Source organism: Talpa occidentalis, unplaced genomic scaffold (genome assembly GCF_014898055.3).
Source record: "Talpa occidentalis isolate TD23 unplaced genomic scaffold, MPIMG_talOcc4v2.1 talOcc4.5, whole genome shotgun sequence".
Taxonomy (NCBI): Eukaryota; Metazoa; Chordata; class Mammalia; order Eulipotyphla; family Talpidae; genus Talpa; species Talpa occidentalis.
In genome coordinates this window covers 10,168,545-10,195,284 of record NW_023604861.1, presented here as the reverse complement: position 1 = coordinate 10,195,284, position 26,740 = coordinate 10,168,545, and the positions used below count along the sequence as shown (strand labels likewise).

Below are 26,740 nucleotides of genomic sequence, written 5' to 3'. Positions count from 1 at the left end.
TATTTTATAATGTGTACTGATACAATCAGTGACCCGAGGTAGGTGAATTGTATTCTCAAGGTAGAATCTGGACGGATGAGCCCCATGAAACTGTCTCTGTGCCAGGAGAACTGGACGGTACAATGTGAAATGAGTCCATGCCTATAGGGTAAGGATGGGCCGGGCCAGGGCAACACTTTTGCCAAAGCAGCCCAGGACTGGAGCTGGAATCCCAAGTCTGCTTGCATCCAGGTGTCCTTCCATGGACACATCAGCCATTCTCAGGACAGCTTGCCTCCTTCAACAGCTCCTCTCTTAGAGGTGGGACCTGATCTTTTTTCTCCTGCTCTTCTTGGTACCCACACTGTAACTGACGCTTGCAGGTACTCAGTGAAGGTTTGTGAATTGAGTAAGTGGGGAGGGACTTGTTCACTAAGTGAAGTTGTAACACTAAGGACATGTAGAGGGAATCTCTCATCTCAACAAGCTCTGGCAAAGGAAGAAGGCTCCAGAACAAACAGAAGAGCTGTATTATTTTTTTTTTTGCCTTTTATGCAAAGTTTATATATATATATGTATACATATTTATATACAGAGACAAAGGGTATAAAATCCAGTAAGGAGGAGTCACATGTACCCACGTAGGGGACAGGAGCAGCTTTAAAGCTGTATTATTTATGGTGGCATTCAAGAAGCACATGGTTTATAGTGTTGTTAGCCCTTAGACAAGCAGCATCTACATCACAGGGAAGCTTCTAGAAATGCAGGATCTCAGGCCCACCATTGGAAAAATAGAATCAGAATTTGCATCTTAACATATCCAGGTATCCCCCATACCTGGAAAAGTTTGAGAAATTCTTGTTTAGAGCTTGGGCCTCGGAGTCTGATGGACTCACTCTTTACTAAAGGTCTTAATCTCCCTCTAATTCAGTTTTCCTAGCTGTTAATTAGTGATTAAATGAGATAACATAGGCAAAGTGCCTTACACCTTGCCAGACCCAGGGAAGTTCACCTGAAGGGTAGCAAACATTACTCAAAGTGCCTTTCTCGGGCCTCCCAGGTGGCGCAGCGGTTGAGCGCTGGGTTGCGAAGCTGCCCGCGGCTGCAGCGCCGGTTCGATCCCCGGCTGCTCCCCGGCCACCGGAGGAGGGTCCCACATGGCGCGCAGACCTCTCCTGCCGCCCGCTGCTCCCCTCAGCAGTGTACTTCGGTCCTTCTGCCTGCTCTGCTCCCCGCTCTGGCTCTGGTGAATTCTCTCACCCTCCCGCGCTTCTGACTGTACCCAGTGCATGTATAAACAAAACAAACAAACAAAATAAATAAATAAATAAAAAACATGCCTCTATAAAAAAAAAAAAAGTGCCTTTCTCAATGCCTTGAGCTCACATGTCAACAGTAGAAAGGTGGCTATTCCTTCTGCTCCATCCTTTTGCTTCCCGGAATCTGAAACCGAATAGAAAGATGCCAAAGATTCTTTGTTGCATATCCTATGCTTACTTACAATGATGTCAAGGTTATTGCACTTGTCAGTCTATAGTTTATGCTTAGGATTTGCTCGACCAACTAAGGTGAGACCACTCTACATTCAGAAGTCAACCTGTTACCAATGCTGTTGGCTTGTTATGTCAATCATGCTTTGCATCCACTGGAAATGGAGTGGAGAGGCTGCTGCAGACTCCTTATCAGAATATAGGTTTTCAGCAAACCTATGATATGTTCTTAGGCTAGACAGCCAAAAAAGGACAAAGTTTTACTCGAACATTCCTAGACCTGAGGACTGGGGAAAACTATTAAAAGATTGATTTCAATCATAGTTCCATGCTATGGATTCAATTGAGCCCCCACAAAATTCATATTTTGAAACCCTAACTTCCAAAATGGTTGTTTTTGGAGATAGGGTCTATATGGAAATAATTAAGGTTGACTGAGGTCATCAGGGTAGGAGCCTGATTTGATGGGATTCATATCCTCACAAGCACACACAGAGAGAATTCTCCATCTGCTGCATGAGGACTCAGCAAGAAGGCAACCATCTTAACCACCCCCCCAGAAACCAACCCAGCAGACCTTGACCTGAACTTCCCAGCCTCTGGAACTGTGAGAAAAGATGTCTGTGGTTTAAGCCCCTGGTCTATGGTATTTTGATACAGAAACCTGAGCAGACTAGGAGACTCTGCATAGCTTAAGTTAACTATGCAGACTTGAACAGGTTACTTAATCTTTCAAAGTCTCCATCATTTCATCTGTAAGTAAGAATATTAATAGCTAACCCCACGGGGTTGTTGTGAGAGTTTAATGAAATGGTAAAGTAAAGCACTTTCTCCAGAACAGCGATCATGATCATGAGTTAGCTGTTTTTAAAGATGACTTTGAACATGCAACAAAAGGTTGGTATCAGATAGCTTTTATTTTATATTTTTTTTTTTATTTTTTATTTTATAGAGGCATGTTTTATTTATTTATTTTGTTTGTTTGTTTGTTTTGTTTATACATGCACTGGGTACAGTCAGAAGCACGGGAGGGTGAGAGAATTCACCAGAGCCAGAGCGGGGAGCAGAGCAGGCAGAAGGACCGAAGTACACTGCTGAGGGGAGCAGCGGGTGGCAGGAGAGGTCTGCGCACCATGTGGGATCCTCCGCCGGTGGCCGGGGAGCAGCCGGGGATCGAACCGGCGCCGCAGAGGCCGCGGGCAGCTTCGCAACCCAGCGCTCAACCGCTGCGCCACCGGGGAGGCCCTATTTTATATTTATTTTTAAAGATTTATTTATGCATACAAGAGCTGGGGTGCAGGCCAGAGGTGTGGGGGGTGAGAGGATTCACCAGAGACAGAGCGGGGAGCAGAAGAGGTGGATTGACTGAAATACACTGCTGAGGGGAGCAGCGGGCGAATCAGGAGAGGTCTGCTGCACCATGTGGGCAGCTCCCTGGCTGGGGATCAAAACTCATGCTGTGGTGGCTGTGGATAGCTTCATAGTGCTGCATCTTAACCCCTTGTGCCACCAGAGAGGCCCCTCAGATAGCTTTTAAATGAACATGTGGTCTACTTCCTATTTTGCAAAGCGGCTTCACATACATTATCCTATTCATCTATGAGATGGTTTTCCATAGTCTCCATTTCACAGACAAAGCAACTGAGGTTCACAGGGGAACCGATGTGGAACAGTGTATGGTATCCTGTAGATCTTTTGGGGGGAAATGTTCAACATTTTGTACTAGACTCATAGCCTATGTTTAAATCCCAGCTGTCAAGTATTTTTTTGAGTGACCTTGGATAAATTGCTTAAATTTACTTTGTTTCCCTTTCTTATATGTAGGAGGAGAACAGTGATGCTATCTAGTAAGATACTTTGAAAAGTTGTAGGGAAGACCAGGGAAAATTATTATATGAAGCAGACAAGTATATGTTTTTTAATATCCCTGGAATTGCATGTAATAAAACATGCAGGCACAGAAACGCTGTTGTGAAGCTTTTATACTTGGAGCTCCCAGGAGCAGGAGGCACTGCAGGGCCATGCAAGGGACCTGGGGAGGAGGCAGAGATGCAGAGGAAAGCATGGCAGGAGTGAGACAGGGGAGTCAGGCTAAGCAGGCTTAGGATTGGCTAGTTTGAATAATTTTAGCAAGCTCTGGGCTCCCAGGCTTAGTCCTGTGTCTGACCCTGGGTTGATTAGGGTGGAGGAATAGTGGCTGGAGGAGTAACAGGTTGATAAAGGAGGTAGCTGGTGTGTAAGCTTTGCATTCGTTGATTTGCATGTGAAAGGCGCATTTGCCTGTTATCTCATAGAACTGGCTAACCCTGGGAGGAGTCATTTCCCTGCCTGTCCTTAAGGAGGTCCTGGATGCCAGAACTTTGGGATGCAGAAAATAAGTTAGCACAGCTACCACAGTGTGGATACTAGATGCTTTGGCGTTGCTTGCACAGAGAGGTCAGCAGGCCAGTGTTTTGCTATTGGACCTCTCCTTTGCGCTTTTCGTGGCTATCTGCTTTTCAGTATTTGTTTTCTCCTGGAAAATGCAGTCTTTTGTGTAGAAAAGGCTCAGTTTGATTTTCCCAGCCTTCATCGCCCCCTCTCTGCTCGTTGCCCACTTGACACACACGTGGTGTGTCATAGATTCCATCACTAACTCTTAGACTAACTCTCATCCTAAAGAAGATACATGCAAGGGACATCTTCTGAGCAAGTAGTGTGCTGCGATTAGCAATTTGAAAGCTTCCTGCCACTGTGCATTTTTTGGGTGATTCCAGAGCACTGCAGAAAACTATATTGCACTTAATAGAGTTCAGGATAGGTGAGCTGATTTTCAGGAGACAGCAGGTCTACAATTAAGGTTTGGCTAAGTCTCCATAGGCATTATAGGAAAAATTGATTACCAAAGATTGATAATTTGGCAAATGACTCTGATGCCCTATTACAATTACAAAAGGAACCCCAGAAAGAGTTAATTCATTTATTCATGAATGATTCGCTCATCAAAGCATTCACTGGATTCCTGGCACAGCATAGACGTTCTGGAGACTCAGCGAGGAACAGGCATCGGGCCTATCCTCTGTAGACATGCTTCTTGGAGGGAGACAATCATTTAGCAAACAATTAGCCCAGAATGATAAGTGCTATCTGGCAGCTAAGTGCAGGAGGTGGGCAGACTTCCCAGAAGAGCTAGCGCTTGAACTGTCTTGAAAGATGGATAGAAGTTTGCCAAGAAGAAGAAAACAGGGCATTTCAGGCTACAGACTCACCCAGCTCTGCAACTTATTAACTGCATAGCTCTGGGCAAAATACTTGATTTTTTGAGTTCCCCCATCTATAAAATGGGGATAATATCATCTACTTCAGAGGGTGGTGGTGAGCATTAAATGAGTTAATTTGTGTACAGCATTTAGAGCAATGCTTGGCATGTACAAGCAAAGACCAAAATGCAGGAAGGAGCCAAGTGCATCAGGGAACAGCAAACATAGCAGGCTGAAGGGGACAGAAGATGTACAGGGAGATGTTAAAATCAAGCTACAGATATATTGGGTAAAAAAGTCATGATGCATTTTTGTCTGAAAAACAAACAAAAAATACGTCATGACTTTTCTGACAACCCAACAGATAAAGGGGAGTTGGCAAAGGGACCTTTACCTTCTAGAAAGAGATTTAGACTTTGTCTTGCAGGAGCTGGAAAGCTCTTGAAACATTCTGAGAAGAGAACACCTGATGGAACCTGGCATTTTAGAAAAATCTTACAGAATTGCTTATGCGAGAAAGGTGAGAGAAACACTTCCTGCACTGACTGGGAAGCAGACCAAGGTGATCTCTGTAATCATTTCCAGGGGTCCCAAATGACGAAGCATGTGCCGCCCTGCACTGGCAAAGGATGGCTGCTTCTAAACCCAGGCGCAGAGCTGCCGTTCCCCCTCCTCGCCTACAGATTTCGAAGTCAGAGGATTTGTCTTCCTTGCTTTTCCTGAGCTGCTGACCCCAGGCTTTCTCAGCCTGTGTTCTGACTTCCACGCTGCTTCTCTGTTATTGTCCTCATAGCCCACTCCTGACTTTCTTGCTCCCTTAAAGGACACTACCCCACCCCTCCACCCCCACCTCCCTCACCCCAATGCACACCTGCTTCCTCTCTAGCACCCACACAGGGCAACTGCCAAGGCCTGAGATGCTGCTGTCACCTTCCAGATCTTGCGGGTGGAGTTGGCTTTGTCTCTGGCTCAGCCAAGTGCCTGTGTGGGCTCAGCCTCCAGGCTCTCCCTGTTGACTGAGATGGGGGTCAGACATTAGACAGATGTGTCTTCTGCTCCGCCCCTTGCTCTACTGGTGCAATCCAAGGTGACCAGATCAACCTTGAAAGGAAGAGCCTTGGACTTAATCCCCCTGCCTTTAGCAAGTGCCCACTCATGCCTCGCACACCTGACACCCAGTCTCGTTGAATCCGAGTGACCCTTTGAAAACCGTGTTCTCTCTATGGGTGACCTAACTGGCTCCGTTTGGTGGCTGAGGAGGTGGCCCTGTCAGGATTCAAATGCCAGCTTGTGTGACTTTTGAACATGAACATTTGACAGCTCGGCCATGGAGCACTCCCGCGGGCGAGTCCCCAGCAGGAACCCATCAAAACATCAAAAACAGTCCTGACTTTCCTCTCCAGGTCCCTGCCATCCAGCCGGACTTTGTGCTTACACTTTCCCCTAGTCCTTGCCTCCACGCCGGGCAAATGCCTGCCCTCATGGTGCCCATTTCTCTCCTCTTTCAGCTCCACCTCAAATGCCATGTCCTATGCAAAACCTTTTTAATCTTTGAACTGGAAGGGACCTTTGTCTCCATCCACCCCCCCTCCCCCATGGCACTTGGTCTTTTTCTTACCATGGCCTGTACTGTGGATACTGGTGTATCTGCCTTTCCCAGCCTCTAGATCATGCTCCCCGGGAGGGCAGGGATTTAGCAGTTTCCTTCTAGGGCCTCCCCTGGTGGCGCAGTGGTTGAGCGCTGGGTTGCGAAGCTGCCTGCAGCTTCTGCAGCGCCGGTTCGATCCCCGGCTGCTCCCTGGCCACCGGAGGAGGGTCCCACATGGCCCGCAGACCTCTCCTGCCGCCCGCTGCTCCCCTCAGCAGTGTACTTCACCCTTCTGCCTGCTCTGCTCCCTGCTCTGACTCTGGTGAATTCTCTCACCTTCCCGCGCTTCTGCTGTACCCAGTGCTTATATAAATAAATAAATAATAAATAAACAAATAATAAATAAATCTTTAAAAAAAACAAAACAATTTCCTTCTACCCCTTACTGATAAGCAGACCCTGCTTGTGCTATAGGCATATGCTGAATTACTAAAGCTTTTGTTGAGTCGAGTGATCGGGAACAAGGGCATGGACACTTTCTCCAGGTTACTGTGTTTGGTGCTGCTCTGAGTCTATCTGGATAGTTCTTGGGTCCACATTTCTCCTTGTCCAGAAGCACAGCATGATGAAGTGGCAAAACATTCTAGAGAACTCTTCAAAAGAGAAAGCGTTTAGTAGGATATTTCTTTGTTCTTTGGGAATCAGGCTGATTCTCAAAGGAAGTTACTTTTTTTACTAGGAGCTTTAGAACTAACTCTTTAAAGATCGATTCTAGAATTTATCTGGGGTTGGTTACCAAGGCAATTTCACACACTCCATGGGATGTCACTAAATGCAGAATTGGAAGGATTCTCAGTAGCACACAATTCTACAGCAACAATAGATTTAAAAACCTCAAGAGCATAGATAATAATTTAGGAAGTGATGGGTTTTGAGTATGTATGGCCTTTGTGATTAATAGATTTAATTCTGTGTTCACATGCTTTCTTTCTAATGGCTGTTTAAAAACTGGCGTGCAAGATGCCTAAAAATTGAGCAATTAATGGACAAATACATTAGGTACAAACATTATGAAAAATCTCAGGGACACTCACAATGTTCCCTTGGGATGGCCAGAAACAGCCTGATTGTGAGGGAGCAGCAGAGAAGTCACAAAAAGATTCAAATGACTCTGATAGGTGGGATTCTCTGAACACTCACTCTCTGAGGAATTTTCTCTCCTCTGAGTGATTCTGGGCTGAGTCCCTCTCTTGGTAATTAATGACTTTGAGATATGGATTTGGCTGTTGGGCTTGTCCATAAATCATCCAGCCATGCGGAACCACGGTCAGCAGAAAAAAGACCTCTCCAGCTCCTCATCTGCTGGATTCTAAAGAGCGGCTGGAAGGCATGACCATTTCTGTGAGGTTCAAGTTTATGCGTGTTGTGAGCAACTCAGTAAAAAGTGCAAGGTAAACATAAAGTGCATTCACTGAGAGCAGACTAAATTACATGCCATAACCTCCTCGAGATAGCCTGGGACCATTTGGGTTATCTATATTACAAAACGTGTCTGAGGATGATTGCTTTGGAGAGAGTTGTTCTTTCGTGTGTCTTACTTTAACCCAAATGGCTGAGATGAGGAGTGGAAGTCATTTTTTAACAATAAGTTGTTTCCCTCCCTCCTGAATTTTTTCCTGTCAGGATTTTCTCAGTTACCCTGGGCCCTGACCCCACATGCATCCCACGACTCCAGTGCACTTCGTGACTTCTTCAAACATTTGCAATTACCTTTTGTTATAAACTCAAATTAACAGGTCTTCTTATCTCTAAATCTTGATTCTTTCCTTCAACAGCATGCTTTAAAACTTGTAAACCTGGCTTACAGCTCCGGTTCTTTTAATTTCCCTGTGTATTAAAGTTACGATTGACACTACACTCGTCCATGGAAACAAATACTGGCACCTTAATGCTTGATTTGAATGGTTTGCAGGCAGAAACTCTAGACTTTTCCAGGGACTCCTGCCATCAGTACCTCTAGGTTTCCCTAGAAAAGTAGGCAATTATCTCCTCATCCCCTACCTGCTGTTACCTTTGGAGAGAAATCAAAGCTCAATGGGGCTACAGCTTGGCTCAAGTCACGCCACTCACAGCTGCCAGGTCAGACCCCCTCAGCCTCTCTTCTACTTAATCACACATGAAGGGTGAACACCAGACGGCTTTTACAAAAGACCCATGGGCGCACCTCTCCCCACCACAACATCACTGTGCAGGAGCTTCTCCCACACAGGATCCCAGCACCGCTGCTGCTCCCTCAAGGTCACATTCCTCCAGGGGGCCTTAGACAGTCCTACCTCTGCCTCATCGCCTTCTCTCCCTCCCTCCCGCGCAGATAGGCGTGTTCCAGCACCCCAAGACTGGGGAAGGGCCCTGCGTGCCTCTTCAAATGCCTAAAGGCGGCTGAGGCCAGATCAGGGGTGCAGTTCCTCTCCCTCTCCATCCTTTATGGGGTTGGTTGCAGCTTGGAAGGAAACACTGTCCTCCCTACACCCTTGCCGTGTCCTAGAGGTTCAGTGGAGATGGTGGTAGCCGGGGTAGAGTGTGAGGATGGCAGGCGGGGGCTGTGGTGTCAGGTCCTCGCCCCTTTCACAAAACCTGACTCCTGTAAAAATCTGTGACTTGGAATAGAAAATGAGGACAAAAGTGCCATCCGTCTCTGTAGACAGTATGTGATTTGCTAAAGCAGAAGGATAGTTTGGGGCCTAATTCCAAACATAAGTTGTAGTTGGAATTTATAAATATATGTATATTTTATATTATATATAATATATATTTAAATATGCGTACGTGTGCGTATGTGTATATATATACACATATATATTTCCTTTTATATATATACACACACACACACACACACATATATATTTCCTTTTGCAGAAATTCCTGGCTAACAGACTCTTTTTTTTGCTACTGGGGTTCTCACTTTCTCTCTCTAGTTGGTTCTGCACTGCCCAGATCCTGGAGGCAGAGAAAGAGGAGAATATTCCAGTTTCCGGAGGCTTTAATGACTCCTGAGCTCATCCTGTCTTTTATAAATCTTATTGAGGTCGCCAGAGCCTGAGACTCACTCTAGTTCCAGGGAAACAGGCCACAGGGACAGCCTCGGGCAGGAAGTAACCCCACTGCAGTTAGAAAGGCACCTCCCTTCTCTCCCCAGGGACCAGATGGACAAGCAAAGCCAAGGGCCTCCAAGGAATGGGTTCCCTTGTCTTCTTCTGCCTCAGGGCCCCCACCCGCTGTTACCCTGGGAGGGAACTGTCCCCACCTCCCAGGAGTCTGCCTCAGAACCCCAAGGACGTACTTGTGGCATTGATTATTGCTCACCCTGGTTTTGGTGTGGGACAGCGCTAGGTTCATAAATGCTAAACCCCTCTCTCTGGAACGCTGCTAATTCTGTTTTTTATATTTGGGATGTGTCAGTTCCTTCTCTTTTTGCCTTAGAATCCTCTCTTACAGCAGGGATTGTGTGTTCCTGGAGACCTTGTAGTTTACCCTTTCTATCTCCACAGCTCCAACTACCAGCAGAGTGCCAGGAAAACAAGGCGGATTCAGAGCAGGATGCAGGATGGATGAATGGGAGAGTGGGTGGTGGGCGGGTGGAAGGAAGGGCAGGTGGCGTGCATCAGAAGGAAGTCAGGGGTCACAAGAGTCACTGATAAAACAAGGAAGTTCTCTTTCTTGGTCTTTAGCACTGGATCCAACTTTCTTTTAAGCAGAAACATTCATTCAGCCTACACACATCAGGGGAGCCCCTCCTTGGTGCTCTTCAAGTTCAGGCACTGGAGACAAAGCAGAAAGCAAGGACAACAAAGTCAGGGAGCTTAGGTCCCAGGGGTACAATGGCCGGATGTTGTGTCCCCCCAAAACTGATATGTGAAATTCTAACCCGCCATGTGATGCTATGAGGAGGTGGTGGCCTGGGAGCAGTGACTCATGCCCAAAAGGGTTTCCAGGGGGCTCACTAGTTCCCTCTCCACCAAGTGGAGATAGGAGGATTCTGCAAATAAGAAAAGGGTTCTGAACAGGCTGACCCCCTGGCCTTGGACTTCCAACCTTTAGAACTGTCAGAAATAAGTGCCTACAGCTTACAGGCCCCCCTGTCTGTGCTACTTTGTGACAGCAGCCCCGACTAAGACATGGGGCTGTGGAAACAGCCTGCAAACAGCAAACGTGGGACAATCTGTCTTTGGATCTGAGTGCTCACCAGCCTAGCAGTAGAACCACAACCTGAATTTGTTGGGGCGGTGGGTGGGGGAGAATCCAGTTTACAATAGTATAAGCACACAGTTAAAGGGACAGCAAAGGGAGAAGGTACAGAAACTCTGGGCTGGTTCTGAGGACTGGCAATGCAGGGAGGGCGGGACCTGGCCCCGGAGCTCCAGGAATCCCCCCAGCTGCAAGGAGGAGGGGGGGCCACTTCTCAGGGCGAGAGTCCCCAGTGGCTCTCCCCAGACTCTGGAGAAGCTGCAGGAACCACGCGAGTGATGTCCACAAGCATCTCAGACTGCCCGGACTTTGGAGCCTAGATATATGCCACTTCTCAGAGGCATCACATTAGGACCATTGTGATTTAGGCGCCACTTCTCTGCATGGCCAGGTTTTATCTGTTCTTGCCTTTCGCATGTCTGTGTATCGGTGTCTGTGCAAAAAAGCCAGGTTGCTTTTTATTGCTAAGTTCTCTATCTCAGCTGCCCCACCTTTCCATCAGGCAGGTCATTACACCATCAATACATATGACAACCGCAGGAACAGCTCCTCCTATTTGTCAATCAGTTTTTGCTAAAGGCAGTTCCTTCTAAATTAGCTACAGAGGTTCATGGCAGCGTTTCAGAAAAAAAGGGCTCCAACTCTACTGTACCCACGACTATTTCCGACAGCCCTTCCTGCAGCCTGCTGGCTAGTGGTCGCAGAATTCAGCCCAAGCACAAAACAATGTCCTACCCAGAGGAGCAATGGGATGTTGTTTTCCCACACAGAATGTTCAACATCTTCTTAAAGGTGCATAATGGTTCATGGGCATTTCTTTGTGAAGTTTTGGATTGGATTAGAATACCAATATACCAATATAAATTGAATTTAAACTGTCCAGTGGCAAAATTTTTTGGAGAACAGAAACACTGGCTTCTATTTCTCTCTAGATTGCACAATACTTACCCAGTGCAATGCATGGTAAAAATAAGGACTCTGTAAGTTCATTTGTTGGATGAATGGATTTATTTATTCATGAATAAATTTTTATTCATGAATGAACATATTTATTCGCTCATTACATTTCTTCCTTTCCTTGCATTTTATCTGCTATTTTCTTTATTCTTTGGGCTCAGTAATACTTTTCATATCATTTCCAATAAGAGAGCTGAATAAATGCATATTGACCTGAATTGAAAAGAGAAATGGAAACAGACAGAAAATCTTTAGCAAATTGAATCAAAAATCTCCCAGCGAGTTGCAAATTAATCCAGAGAGATGTTCCGGATGTTTTGGATGAGGGAATTCTCTGCCAGACAGGTCACACTCCTACTAACCTCGGCACTGGTAAAAGGAAGATTCCTCTAATCCAAAACATCCTGCAATTTTAATTTAATTACTAAACAGCATGTTGTGCAAGTTAAGTTAGATTTCAAGATGACTTAGCAGAAAGTCTCTGGTTTGATAATGAAAACAGATGCTGTCGAGTGCAATAAAAATGACTGCATCAGGCCAAACAGACAAGAACAAATGAGCAGAAAGAGGCTTTCATTTAACATGAGGTTCAGGGGCAATAAAATTCTGTGTCATTTGGGGTTAAACTTTAATTTCACATCCTTTAAATATAAAACTATATTTGCTACCTGCACACCAACGTGGTCATTCAGCTGTTGTTTCTCTCTTTCCTTGCTTTTCCAAACGCAACCTATATTTAGGTTTTAGGGCAAAAATTTGTCTGCATCTTGCCCCACAAATCTCTGCATCCTTTCCCACCCAACTTTGCTCTAACAATTCCAGGAACCAAAGGTAAAATCTCTGCTCAAGAACGTTTGAAGATACAGTCATTCATTCCACAAATAACCATTAAGCATCGTCTATGCATAAGGGGTTTTGCATGGCTTGGGGGGGCAGAGCAAATGAAACCAAGTTATTTCTATTCTTCAAAAGAGATTTACATTTGATAGCAAAATCGAAACAGCAGGAGGAATGCGAGATAGATAAAGTTGTTCCCCATAAATATCATTCCAGGGGAGGGCCTAGCATGCTGTAAATAGACCAAATCCCAAAGCAAACTCATATTCCCCCACAAAACCAGTCCCCCTCCAGCCTTCCCTGCATCGCCATGGTCCCACAATGGTCTCTCTGTCTTCCAGTAGCATTTTATAGGCACATGCCTCTAAGGCTGTCATCTGTGCCTTTGCCTGATGCTTGAAGCCAAATATATTTGCAACTTGGAGGATGATGGCAGGTCTGATTCCCAGCTACCTCTACATCAATGATGTTACTCAGTTCCCAGCACAAGTATGGGTTCAAAAACATATTTGTTGAGTGAAATTAAATCCTTACAGCTTCACCAATTTATAAAATCTATAAAACCTGCTTCCAGTGAAACAACCATCTTCTACATTGGATGTATCTTTTAATTTTGGAAGCAAAAGGATCCTTTTTCTATAAGAAGCTGGGTGTGTAGCTTAAAGAAAGCAAACATATACAGTTCACACCTCCCCACAGAGGTGAGCTCCCATGTCTTTTACTGGCTATTTTACAACTCTTTAAGGTAGAAGTTAACTAGTAGAAAAATGACAGTCATGGACATGATTCCTGTTCACGGCAGTGTAAATGATGCCTGCTCATAGCAATATAAGAATATTTGTCAGCTGGAGACTATGAAAACCAGTTGTAGTATCTTACTGATTCCCCATAAATCAGCAATTAATAATAAATAGCCACGGATTGATGGTGGTCATTTACTATTTGCATGGAAGTCACGATCTCGACTTCTCTAAAATCACCCTTTAATCCTGCATGGCTGAGTGACTTTAGATAACAATCTCAACAGCCACTTCCACTTATTTTATTTACTCAGCCTCTAAAAAAGTGTATTTAAAATTGATTTACACCATAATTGATTTTTTTGATCCTTCTCGAAATAGTTTTCAGAAGTAAATTACTTTCAGAGGCAAAGGTTCTGGGATCAGAGAAAAATCTGGACCCAGGATGAGTGAGTTGGGGGCCAGAGGTGGGTCTGGCTCAGTCTATGCCACCAGCCCTCTGCAGGTCTGGGGGGCGCCACTGAGGAGGTGGAAGCAAATGCTATAAAATATCCAGGCAGTGTTCCCAATGTCCCAGATCATCTTATACTTCTTTCTTGTCACAGCTGGTTTGTTCAAACCGGGGTCCAAAGAAATACTCCACCTTGCTCTTCAATCTCTTCCACTCTAGAGGACGCCCTTCCCTTTTGAAACGCAACTTACTTGTTGAAGAGGGACATTTCTAAAGGCCTCTAGAATGTCCCTTCCTCTACTTTTTGCTGAGCACATCCATCCCCATAAGGTGCTTTTCCTACAAGCTGGTAGTTTAATTCAGAGAGTGGCTTGATCAAATTCAGCCTGGATTTTTTTTCCCTTTTGCAAGAACGCATCACAGACGTGCTGTGTGCTCTTCTTGCATCACTCAGAGGTTTGAGAAACCCAGTGGTCTTTTTCTGCCTTGTTAAAAACCAAGGGGGTGGGGAGGAATGGTTCAGGTAATCGCTGCCCAGTTGCACTGAAAACCTTATTTCCTGGTGAAAAAATAAGCTCGTTTTCTTTTTCTATTGAATATATTATTATTTAATAATAGTGTATCTCAGAAAATATAAGATCAAAGGGAAATCATGCTAAAAGGATAATTACTGAAAAGCACTTGAAATCTCTTTGCAGTTTTGGGTGTTTTGGGTTTGGATTCTTTTTTCTTTTTGTCCTTGGCAGGTACCCCATTGGGATTGTACTGTCCTGCTCCTGTGGCTTAAACATACAAACATATAAAAACTCCCCACTCAGCTGACACCAGGGAGTGTTCTCCAAATTTGCAGGCACTGATTGATCCTTCCTGGAGAGGTTATGGCCTGAAGCTGTAGCCAATTATTAACTCAAGTTTCTGCTAATTCAGGAAAGGATATATATATATACACAAGTATATTTACGATATTTGCTTTAACTTAAGCATCTATATTTAGTAGGAGTTAGACCCTGGCTAATGATCAATCACCCATCTAGCTGAGAGTTCATTTCACTCAAGAGTCTTTGGTCTTTCAAGTGCAAAGTCCTAGAGCCACAGAGGCAAGAGTGGTGATGAGTCTCACAGGCCACCTGGCTTAATCACCTCAGTTTGCAAAAGAAGAAACTGAGATTCAGCAGAGTCTAGTGACTGGCCAGAAATCACACAGCTAGTGAAGAGCAGGGCCAGAACTGGAAGCCAGTCTGCCACCTCCCTTCCATGAGCCTGTACCCGGTGTCTTTCTCTTGGGGGAATGCTGAAGGCCATTATCATTTTGGCACCATTTTTGCAAGGAGGCCTAAACTGAAAGTTGAATCTTACGACTCAAGATACTCTCATGAGATTTGTATTTACCAGAATTTATGGTAAATACCTCCCCAAAATAAACCCACACAAATACCTATTACCATTATGACTGTATTTATCAGTCATTTGCTAGATATTTAGAGATTGGCTCTGGGATAGCAAGATAACCTCCATTTGTCTATATTTTTTTAAAACTTGTCCAAATAATAAATAAAATCAAGGAACATGTATTGGCACAGTGTGAAAGCTGGACACTCTTTTTCAAATATCTAAGACAATTTCCCCATAATCTTTATCCCAAACTTACTTTACAACATTACTTTAAAACAAGTTCTACTGTCCTAAAAGTAAAATATTTGCTCGCTTATCTAATTCAATAAACCTCTACCGCAATCAAGGCACTGGGCTAAAAGGTGTTTTCCAGCAATTAGAACTCTCCAGAAATGGAACTGGCTGCCTGCTAAATTAATCAAGTGGGAAATGGAAGACTAGGGGTTTCTTATCAGAAATCTGCAGAGGGAATTCCAACAGAGAGCAAAGGGCTGGAGGTGAAATCCAATGTCCTCTTTCCCTGAGATTGAATAAAACATTCTTGTTCTGCAGCTTGTGTGATATTCCAGGAGAGTTCTTTCTGGTATGGAGTAGCAACCATTTATACAAGGGACACAGCATGCATTTCCCTCCCATTTCTGTTTCTAGTTACAATCTTGCCCACAGATAATCAACACATCAGAATGACATTCCCTCCCTAATGAAGAGACAGACTTTGTGGGAATGACGGGACTGCCTGAACGAGTCTTCCTGCTCTCGCCTGCGATCTCCTGTTTCCATCACAGGCGGTCGCTTCTGAGATCAGAACCACCCGCCTGAGGTTTATTAGCAGCAATGATCTCAGTCCCGGGTCGAGGGAGCAGCAGTGAACACATTTGGGACTGGGAAGATGCTCACCTAAAGCCTGTGTGCTTTCAAGGTCATGCGACCGATTCTTGCATCCCTACTGTGCACCAGACTCTGAGGCGGGTGCTGGGGGAGGCCTGGGGGGGAGCAGGTGAAAGAGACACAGGCCCAGCTCTTCCAGGCTAAAGGAGAAAGGGAGATGAGAAAGGAAAGTCCATGAGAGTGACAGGAAGGGAGGAAAGTGACAGCTCACATCAACCTGAAGGATGAGTAAGAGCTAGTCCATGAAAGAGAAGAGGGGAGTTTCCAGGCAGGAGAAAGACTGGTCCAAAGCTACAGAACAAAAGACAGTTGGATGAATTCAAGAAACTAAAAGAGGTGAAGACATGTTGGAACACTGGTTGGAGAGAGAGATTGTCTAGAGGCGGAGCAAGAGAGGGTGGGAGGGCCTCAGGGGTGGCGCAAAGGTTTAAGTACCGCGTTATGAAGCAATCTGCAGCCTCTACAGCACAAGTTTGATCCCCCGGCCAGGGAGGTGCCCCACATGGCTCAGCAGACCTCTCCTGACTTGCCCGCTGCTCCCCCCAGCAGTGCTTTTGGTCTGTCTGCCTGTTCTGTTCCCCGCTCTGTCTCTGGTGAATCCTCTCACCCCTCAGACCTCTGGCCTGTACCCCAGCTCTTATATGATAAATAAATAAATCTTAAAAAAAAAAAAAAAAAGGAAGGTGGGAATCAGATGTGGAGAGGCTTGTCCCAGGGCCCTACAAGCGCTTACAATCATTTCACAGTGACCTACGAATACACTCCTCAGCCCTAAAGGAATTCTTTCCCGGCTTCTTACATGGCCTGACTTTTTCACTGAGGCAAAATCCTACATTTGTCGAGTTCCCAGGAGGGGCCCAGCATGATCCTTGACCACAGGAGAAATAACATTGATGAGAGGAACCCTCCCATGGAGTTCATAAAATAATGTTCTGCTCTTTCACAACACAAATGACACATACATCCAAGAGCCATGAGGAAAAATGAACGGCTAACAAGGAACACGCCATCAAACTCCCTTAAACTAACTTAAGAACAGGATAATTATCACTCCAGGTAAAATGGAGACTCTTAGGTTCTAATTTCCTTGACTTAATCTTTGTTTTAATTAAGATATAATTGACAGGGCCTCCCCTGGTGGCCCAGTGGTTGAGCGCTGGGCTGCGAAGCTACCCGCAGCCTCTGCAGCGCCAGTTCAATCCCCGCCTGCCAGCGAGGGTCCCACACGGCGCGCAGACCTCTCCTGCCACCCGCTGCTCCCCTCAGCAGTGTAGTTCGTCAGTCTGCCTGTTCTGTTCCCTGCTCTGGCTCTGGTGAATTCTCTCACCCTCCTGTGCTTCTGACTGTACCCAGTGCTTGTATAAATAAATAAATAAATCTTTAACTAAAAAAAAAAAAGATATAACCGACATATAACATCATAGCAGTGTCAGGTGTACAACATAATAATTCAACATTTGCATCTCAATCTTGTGACATGATCCCCATCAAATGGATGGATGAACATCCATCTCTACAGGTAGTGATATAATTTCTGTGTTTTTTTTTTTTTTAAAGATTTATTAATGTATACAAGAACTGGGGTGTAGGACAGGGGTGCGGGGCAGGGATGACAGGATTCACCACAGACAGTGTAGGGAGCAGAACAGGCAGATCTACTGAAATACACCGCTGAGGGGAGCAGAGGGTGAGATGCTGCTCCATATGTGGGTAGCTCCCTGGCCCGGGATTGAACTCGTGCAACAGTGGCTGCCAATAGCTTCATAGTGCTGAGACTTAACCCTTTGTGCCACTAGGGAGGCCCCAATTTGTACGTTTGATGAGAACTTTTGAGATCCGCTCTCAGCAGTTCTCCAGCGTGCCACACAGTCTTGTTAACTCTAGCTGCATGCAGGGCACACCCCACAGGGTGTGTTTACTTATAACTGAAAGTTTGTATTTTTTCACCCCCTTCACCCAGTTAGTCTACCCTACCCCACTTCTGACAACCACCAGTCTGTTCTCTGTATCTGAGTTAGGTTTTTGACAAAAAAAAAAATTTTTCCTTACTTTATCTAGTATTTATTGGTGTTTTTTTGATTTGTAAAAGAATTAAATTTCTGTAAAAGTCTTCATTATTTTATTGAGTTCAACTACTTCACGAGTTAATTTTATAACATCCATTTATGGTTTAAGAATGTATTAATAGCACTTCTTTTACTTTAATGGAAGTAACACTGACTTACAACACGGTGTGTGACTTAGGGGGGTAGGCTCACCTCACTCACCCTTAGCCCTTTGCCTGACACCATCACTCCCCTCCGAGGCGCTGGGCTTGCACCCCCAAATACTTCTCCGCGTATGATATCCCATATTCACTTATGTTTTCTTTTAACTATTTTTATGGCTTCACATCAGAAACACAGACCCATGGAACAGCGAGCCCCGAAATAAACCTACACAAATACAGTTAACCTGACCAAGGAGCTGCGACCATGCAGTGGACGAAGGAAAGTCTCCAAGGAACGACGCTGGGAGACTTGGGCAGACACGTGCAAAGCCAAATTAATCAAGATTCTTAACACCGTACACCAAAATTACTCCAAAATACAGGCTAAACTAAACAGGTGAAGCTACCCAGTCTCAGAGGCTGTTACCTGGTCAAGGTCTCGCGGCTTCTGGGTACAGTCCGGTCCCCAAGTTCAGAGCTTTTCTCGCTCCATTTGTTTTGATTCATTCAACAGTCATCGATGGGGCCCTTTTCTGTGTGCGTGCAAGGTCTTGTGTTCACACTGGGCCGCGTAGTGGGGCACGGGCAGGACCCCCCAACGGGACAAGAGGCAGGTTTACTCCCTCCACCGCAGGCCGGCAGCATTGGTTTAGGTGTGTGCGCAGCAACAGGCCACGCTCCTATAAAGTTTGCTGCATGCAGCCAAGTGCCACTTGGGCCAGCACCTGGGCCAGCACCTGGTTGCTTAGCCAGAATGCGGGTCTCATCCCCACCCAGGCCTGCTGAGTCCAAACCTGCACATACTCACGCTCCCCAGGTGATCTGCATGCATATTCAAATATGAAACGCTCTGGCAACAGCTACAGGCAGATACACGGACAGATGGAGGAGAAAAATGTGCAATTAAGGAGCCTTGTCTCAGGCCAACTCTGGCTATGAAAACCAGCTGCCTTTGGGGAAGCAATGAGATCTTTACCTAAATCTACTTTTCAAATTTGGCTGCAAATTGGCATCACCTGTGGTGTTTAAAAGTGTGGATTTCTGCTTCTCCATCTCAGAGATTTTGGGTCATGATAACCCCCAAACTCTGAAGTGTGTGGAGCTGCCTGGGTGATTCGAATTTGCAGCCAAGTTTCCCAGCCCCGGCCTTTGTGCATTTCAGGTCATACTGTGTGAGGTGACGACAGGAACAGCAGTCAAGTGATTCGCGTGCAGGACCAGATGTGTGCATTTGTGTCTATGGAGGACGAGGTGGGCAGGTAGGGTAAGAATAGGGTGTGCGACCCCTTCTCCCCCTCCCTGCAGCTTTCCAGGGCCCTGCACCCCAGGCTTTCCAAGCACCTCTCGTGGATATGTGGAGTCTGCTGCCCCCTGGTGGTTATTTTCAATAGGGCCTGCTGTCCCTGGAGGCTTTATTGCAAATCTGGGAGATTGAATCCCAACCTGGGGTGTAGGCGAGCAATGTCCTAGGAACCCATGTGTCATAAGCAGCTTGGCAGTGGCTTGGCATTGCTCCTTCACATGAAAACTCGGGGAGTTTGAGGTCAACGGCCACGTCCTGGCCTAGCACGGGGGTGCACCTGGGGCCTGAGTGAATTCCTGTACTGGGGGTTTGAGAAAATTGCTCTTATCAGCCCGTGGCAAGTGCCTATAGTATCAAGCATCAGGAAGTTCAGAGGGATGAGGTAACAAATTTCATAATAAGCAGCAAACACCCCTTAGTGAGCTCTGCATGGCAGGATGTGCTTTATTTAAATTGTCACATTGAATTCTAATACAAGCCTAATAGGTGTTAGGATTCCAGTCTTACAGATAAGAAACACAACTACAGAGCTTAGGAAACTTGCTGAGGGCCATAGGACTGGTCAGTGACTGAGGCAGGATTTGACCCAGGTCCCACCCTGCCTGGCCAATGATTTGCATGACTTCAGCCCAGGTGAATCTGTGTGATGCCTGCAGGCGCTGCCAACTTCTTCTGAAACTGAGCAAACCAGGTTGGGGGAGGGGGTACCCACACAGGACCACCCAAAAAAGCAGACATAGTGTGAAACAGTAACGGGATTTATTTACACAGGGAATGAAAAGCGGGAGGGGGGAAAGGCAGGGAGTGTATTCACTGGCTGGCACCGTCAGTGTTGTCTGTCCTACCCCAGAGAGCATCCGCTGAGCAGAGGCTGGGGTCCAAGCCAAAACCACTCACAGTAAGCTGGGGACTTCTCCTCAGACACCCCTCCTTAGCAGCAGCTTAACTGCCAAACCCCAGCAGTTTAACTGCCCCAAATCCTCAGCAGTTAAACTGCCAAAAGCCTCAGTTCCACCCTTATTTCCCATCAGCCCCCACGCCGGGGGTAGAGTTTGAAAGCTCTACCTTCCACCATCACGTCCGCATGAGTTCCGCCCACTGGCTTGAAGGTTGCTCCTATGCTCCTCTTACATTTTTGTTCTCAGTTGCACACTGGCTTGGAGAGTTCCTTCTTCAGGGCAGCCCCCACAGGCCCACTGCTGGGGCCAGCATGCACAGGGCAGCTTTGCCAGCTCATTGTTGATTTGGGCAAATGGAAAAGAGAATCTTGGAGCCCTCGGTAGATTTGACAGGCCTTTAATGCCGAAGCAGGGAACCAGGTACATGGGCAAACTGGCAGGGAGGCAGCCACTGAGCTCTATTCCCCAAATCTCCCCTTTCATCCCTGCTTCTTGGCCCAGATGTTCTCATTTATACATGTGTATGCCCCATGCTCGCTGGCTTCTCTGCCCAGGACTCTGCAATTACAGTCGTGCATGGCCTGTGTTCAAGCTCCCAAGACCTTCCATGACAACACGTTATCATGAGTGGGAAGTGAAACCTGGGAGGAAAGCAAAGCTGTAGGGAGCGGCTGCAGGAGCTTGTGGCAAGAGGCAAAAAAAGCTCGAGCCACTCCATTTTCCCTGCACCCGCATTTAGCAGGAGACACTCTTGCCCCTTCTGGCAAAAATCTCCCTACAGCCAACTTTCAGGGCTGGGTTCAGGTCAGAGAATGAAAAGAACTAACAGGAGAAGCAGCAAATACCTTGCACTTTTTGCCAGTATCTTCCTCTGACCTGGCCTTCTCTTCTTTTCCTTTTTTAAAGTTTTATTTTTTATTTATGCATACAAGAATTGGGGCGCAGGCCATAGGTGCAGGAGTGGAGGGTGAGAGGATTCACCAGAGACAGAGTGGGGAGCAGAACAGGCAGATCTACTGAAATACACTGCTGAGGGGAGCAGTGGGGGAGACAGGAGAGGTCTGCCGTGCCATGTGGGTAGCTCCCTGGCTGGGGATAGAACTCCTGCTGCAGTGGCTGGTGATAGCTTGATTGCACTGAGACTTTAATGCCTGCACCACCAGGAAGACTACTTCTCCTCTTCTCTAAAAGCATCCTACCTTCTCTGTCTGTCCTTTTCCTCTCAGCCCTGGTTATATTAGGGGAAGTGGGTAGAATGCAGATTTCTAGGCTCCAGCCCCAAAGATTCTGATCTGGGGAGTTGCAAGGGAGTCTGGAAATTTGCATGGCCCTGAGCACACACCTTGAGAAGCATTCAACAGCCCTGCCACTAATATGGGCAGGTCCTGTATAAAGATCCATCCTATATGTTTAAATGCCAAGTCATAAATCAAGCTAGCAAACTGGCAAACACACCTTACTGACTAACTACAGGCGAGGGTCCCTGGACTCTGGAGTGCCAAGCCAGGTGACAGCACAGGGACAGCCAACCCAGCCTCCAGCCCTTCCACCTCCCTCCAGCCCCCCCTCTGGCACTGACCCTCTGCATGCCCTGAGGAATCTGCTTCTCAGGCAAGAAGCATCCAGCCTGCGAGGTCAAGTTCAGGCCACCTTCTCCTCCCCAACCCACAAATAGCTGTATCTCTATCACCTGTTCAGAGAAGCGATGGACCCAGGCAGGAGGCCTGCATTGGCACTGGAATCAGGGAATTCCAGGATTCCAGGCCTCTGAACTGGTCCTCGGCAATTCGGGTGCAGCACAAAATATAACCATGGACAAACCAAACGAATGAACAGGGCTGTGATCCAATTAAACCTTATTTATGGACACAGGAATTTGAATTACATGTAATTTTCTTATAACACATTCCTCTTTTGATTCTTGGAACCATTTAAAAATGGAAAAACTGGGCCTCCCTGGTGGCACAGGCAGTTGAGTGCAGCGCTGTAAAGCTGTCCGCAGCCTCTGCAGCGCGGGTTCAATCCCAGCTGGCCAGGGAGAAACTGACATGGTGCAGCAGACCTCTCCTGTCATGCCCGCTGCTCCCCTCAGCAGTGTATTTCGTCAGTCTGCCTGTTCTGTTCCCTGCTCCGTCTCTGGTGAATCCTCTTACCCTCCCGCACATCTGGCCTGTATCTGGGTTCTTACATATATAAATAAATCTTTAAACATTTTTAAAAATAAAATACAAAACAATATAAAACATAAAACATAATTTTAAAATAAAATAAAATAAAATAAAATAAAAATGGAAAAACTATCCTCAGCTCATAGACCATATAGAAACAGAGTTGGCTGGATTTGTCTCCAAATCTCTAAACCTAATGGAACTGCACTACCAATATCCCACCTAAAAGTAATTAGAAGTGATTATTCAGCACCATCAACTATCCTTTCAGTGATCAAATTTCTAGTTATCTAATAAAACACAGATTTACACAGAAACCCAACCTGGTCCTTCGGCCTCTCTGTCCCTCTGGCTCCCAGTAAACGGTGTGTTTCTGCATCTCGTCAGGAGATGGCGCTAACAACCGTGGCGTCTGCCAACTCCTTGGCACTCCCCACTGAGAAAACATCACCTGTTCACAGTTCAGAATTACAGGTGAACATATGAACACAAACCTGAAAATAGCCTGTTTGCTCTAGGCAACATGCATAAAATCTCAATACATTTCAGTTCAAAATTTGTTGATATCAAGCAGGGTTTTAATTTGTTTTAAACAAAGAGGACAAGCGAAGTCCATTCTCGGAATTGAGGTTTACCAGGGCGGTGTCCACACTTGCAGGAGCTATTGCACGCGCCCTTGATGTGTGCGTTAAGTCCCCATTACAAATGCCCGGTAGGAATCACATTGTGTGCCTAATTCTGAATAAAAGTTTCTTTTTCAAATGCCCTTTAGCCTGTTCTAAAGAACAAAGAAACAAAATGTGCGATTTCAATGGAATCATGAAGCCATCCCAGAGCCCCTCAGCTGGCAAAGAGCAGACAAACTCTCCTGATGGGAACACAGTCTTATGATGGGTTTCTGTGCACATTTGTCATCTTTTTGCCAGCAACCCCCTAGTCTTCTTTCCACCCCTTCCTACAACAAGCATAAACTATTAAGAGAAACCTTACAACTAGGTAATAATGAATTTTTCATTTTCAAGACGCAAATCTCCAATTGTGCAATTAATCCTTCCCTTTGCTGCTCCTTCAATATATTCAGCAAACATTGACTGACCACTTCTGCTACGGCCACGCGAAACCTCCTTGTCCTCTAGTTCACTGGCTCTGTTATTTGAGCTCACGTCTTGTAATTCCCTAGAAAGTAATTAACACGTTAGCAGACCCAGCTGCATATAAATTCCTAAAGGGCAGCATATGTGGCTCTTCCCAACAGACTGATACCGTCATTTCAGGTTTTCAGGCCTAGACTCCCAGCCAGGAACGGATCCCAGGCTGCAGGGGCAGCGCTGAGCCCTGGCCACTAGACCACCAGGGGTTGGTGTCTCACGAAGCCGCAGCAGGACCTTTGCAGACGCTTAGGCAAGCAAGGGAGAAGAGGCAGATATGTTTATAGAGACAAAAAGTTTATTGCGGTGAAAAGGAACAGAAATAAAGTGGGATTCCCAGGCCAGCGAGGGCAAGGAAGCCAAAGTGGAGTCGTGTCTCAGGGAACACAGACCTTCTTTCCCCAGTTATTCTAAAGCTCCACCAGTCTCTTTGTGATTGGTTAGATCCTGGTGGTCTCACTCGCTGCCTTAATGTTTCTGTGCCCAGAACTAAGTCTCTGTGCCCCAGCCCTTATCTTAGCATACTTTTTCTTTATCATCCTTATTCTGGAAGGTCCTGCTGCCCCTAGTCCTGGGGTGTTGAATTAGTTCCCTTGGGATTTGCTGTCCTTATTTCTGGAGCTTCATCTTATTCCTTTTTCCCCCCTTTTCTCAGAAGCCTCTTGATCTCTCGCCAAGGCCCTGCCTACCCTGTCCCTGACTGCCTAATTATCCCTCACTTGCCCTAGGACTCAAGAGGACACAATAACTCAGTCATTTGTTATTCTTATTCTTCTAGAACCAAATTAACACTTAATACTGGAATGTCCTTTCTGTGCTCAAGATCAAATCCAGGGTTTTGCAAAGAGCAAAACCTTTGCTCTTTAAAGTCAGTTCTCACCAGATACATCCCACGCACACCTTGTTGGTAGGAGATCTTCAGAGGAGTTCTGGAATACCTGGGCTCTTCCCTAAAGCGGCAGCCTCCGTGCCCTTGCATGCAGCCCTGGGCTCTGTCTCTCAGGCTCTGCCTGCCTTGCTTCCTCTTGGTCTCACCTACCAACTCCCCCTACACAGGCTCCTGACTTCACTGGGCAGTTCCAGCCCACCTGGAAAAAAGAATCAGTCACACCTGAGGCATTGTATTCAGACTCAGTAGCACCTTCCAAGTATGTTCTGTGAAAAGAGAAACCCAGTTAGTTTGAGAAACAAGTGGTTCAACCAATTTAAGTAGCTTTCTTTACCACAGGACTTTTCAGAGCCTTTGATGTCCTCGTAGGCATCGTGAGCCCTTTAAGAGGAAGAGCCAGTATAGCTCTTTTCCAGCCTGATGAAAGAGTGCCCACCCTGCATGAGTTTGCTGGCCAGGGCGCTGCCACTAAGTACTGGAGATGTGGTGGCCTAAAGAGCAGAAGTTCATTTCTCACAATTTTGTAGGTTGGGAAGTTTCAAATTAAGGGGCAGATTTGGTTCCTTTGAAGTTCCTTGTCCTAAGAAAGAAAGAAAAGAAAAAGAAAACAAGTAAGGAAGCAGGAGAAAAGAGGCAAGAAGGCAAGAGGAAGGGAAGGTAGGTTATTATTATAATGAAGGGTTAACTGAAAAATAAACTCTTAAGCACAGGGAGGCAAAGAGTTTATTAGATAATCAAAGCATGGATTTGAACCCAAGAAGCAGCCTGATAGATTTTATGAGAGCTGTTCCTCCAAGTGCAAGTGTGAATTTCATTTATATAGGCAAACACAGTGGGTCGTTGACATGAAGAATGCATCCTTGACAGGGGGGATTCTGGTTCCTAATTGTCCTGATCTGCTGATGCCAATGCAGGGTTAGTCTCTTCCTTTATGAAGAATGCCCTGCAGCGGAGAAGCTGGGGCACCCCTGCTAAATCCTTTCTGAATCTGAAAAGACAGACTTATATCTTCGAGCAGCAGAATTCTGCATGCAAGATGGAGCCTGTGACGTTGGCTTTGTTCATTTGCCTGCCAGACAAGGGGTGGGTTCCCCAAAAAACTTTTACATTATGTTTACAAAAGCAATATCTAATTTCTGCTTAGGCTGAATATTGAGTTCTACCATTGGGTCAAGGTCAGACCTCGCATTTAGGTGGCAGGCTCCCAGAGGGCAATGTAGCACTGAAGGAAACCAGCAGCAAGAGGAGATGTCACAGCCCTTTGCCAGCAATCTAAAGTGGTGTGGCAGGAATGAAGGGAGAAGAGGCTGCTGATCTCAATGCCAAGACTCCGTGCCAACTATCACAGCGGTGGCAGGAAGCAGAGCTGTGATTCTGCCAGGGACAGAGCAGCCCCCAGTGAGGTAGGGCTGCCCACCACACTCTGCTCTACGCAGACACAGACACATTCCTGTTCTCGCTGCATAACCTCGCCCTTGAGCCATATCTGAGCGTGCATAGCAGCTATACGTCCACATCTCCCTTACCTAGTCATCCCAGAACAGTGAAACACCAACACAAATGTTTCCCTGGAATTTCAAGGGTGCCAGGGGTCCCTTTATGTAACAAGCTGGGGATGAGTGCCAGCCGGGAAATCCAAGTGTTTAAAACCTGTTCAGCATTTTTGCAGCCAAAGAGTAAGTTGCCAGACAGTTTTTCTCTCAAAAGAAAGCAGGCCACCGAATGAATACTAGAAGGGGGAGAAAATCAAAGAAGAGAAGGCAAGGAAAGGCTTACGAAAATTTAAATGGGGTTGAGTTTACATGGAAACATTAAACTTGAATATATGTATGGATACAGATTTTTAAAAAACAGCAAAAGAGAAAAAAAATACAAGCTGACTTTTAAGTACGCCAAGAGCAAATTTTACAATTTACTTTTAGATGTAATAAAACAAAAACAATTTCTTAGAGATCTGGAGAGCTCACCAAGAGTTACGGAGTCAGAGTTGACCTGAGCTATGATGTTAAAGGTCAAAGTCATGGTCCCCAAACTCAGCTCTCCTCTTTTTAACACCCCTACCTCACCCTCCCCAGCCTCCACCCTTTACTGTTTTATTGAATTCTCACAAGCTCCACATGCCAACCTCCAGACCCTCCTGCTTTAGGTAGGAAGTCTTCAAATAGAATTAGAGAAGAAACTATTCCAAAGAGAATCTAAGCTCCCAGTACAATATGTGTGCATAGTACATGTTTTTTAATTTTGATAAAATAAACATAGGATTTAACAACTTAGCTATTTTTCGTGTTTTTTCTTATTGTGGTAAAAGACATGTAACT

The 26,740-nt window shown here is 45.9% G+C and overlaps 1 protein-coding gene and 2 long non-coding RNA genes across 4 annotated transcripts in view; 1 reads left to right on the top strand and 2 right to left on the bottom strand.

The window, feature by feature from the left end:
• The window catches only part of LOC129146845 (uncharacterized), a 32,083-nt gene extending 13,103 nt beyond the window's left edge, over positions 1 to 18,980 (bottom strand). The window contains exons 1-3 of one of the 2 annotated variants that reach the window (XR_008554121.1): positions 18,443 to 18,980; positions 11,490 to 11,711; positions 9,549 to 10,114 (exon numbers count right to left, since the gene is read on the bottom strand). This is a non-coding gene — a long non-coding RNA (uncharacterized LOC129146845). Of the gene's footprint in view, positions 1 to 9,548; positions 10,115 to 11,489; positions 11,712 to 18,442 lie in introns of those variants that run through there. The other variant, XR_008554122.1, reaches the window with a different exon arrangement.
• CLDN10 (claudin 10) overlaps positions 1 to 26,740 on the top strand; it is a 92,850-nt gene that overhangs the window by 4,370 nt on the left and 61,740 nt on the right. The window lies entirely within an intron of this gene.
• Positions 4,449 to 6,446, bottom strand: LOC129146846 (uncharacterized). Its single transcript, XR_008554123.1, has 3 exons — positions 6,327 to 6,446; positions 5,580 to 5,724; positions 4,449 to 4,541 (listed from the first exon to the last, which is right to left on the bottom strand). It is a non-coding gene; the product is annotated as an uncharacterized LOC129146846 (long non-coding RNA).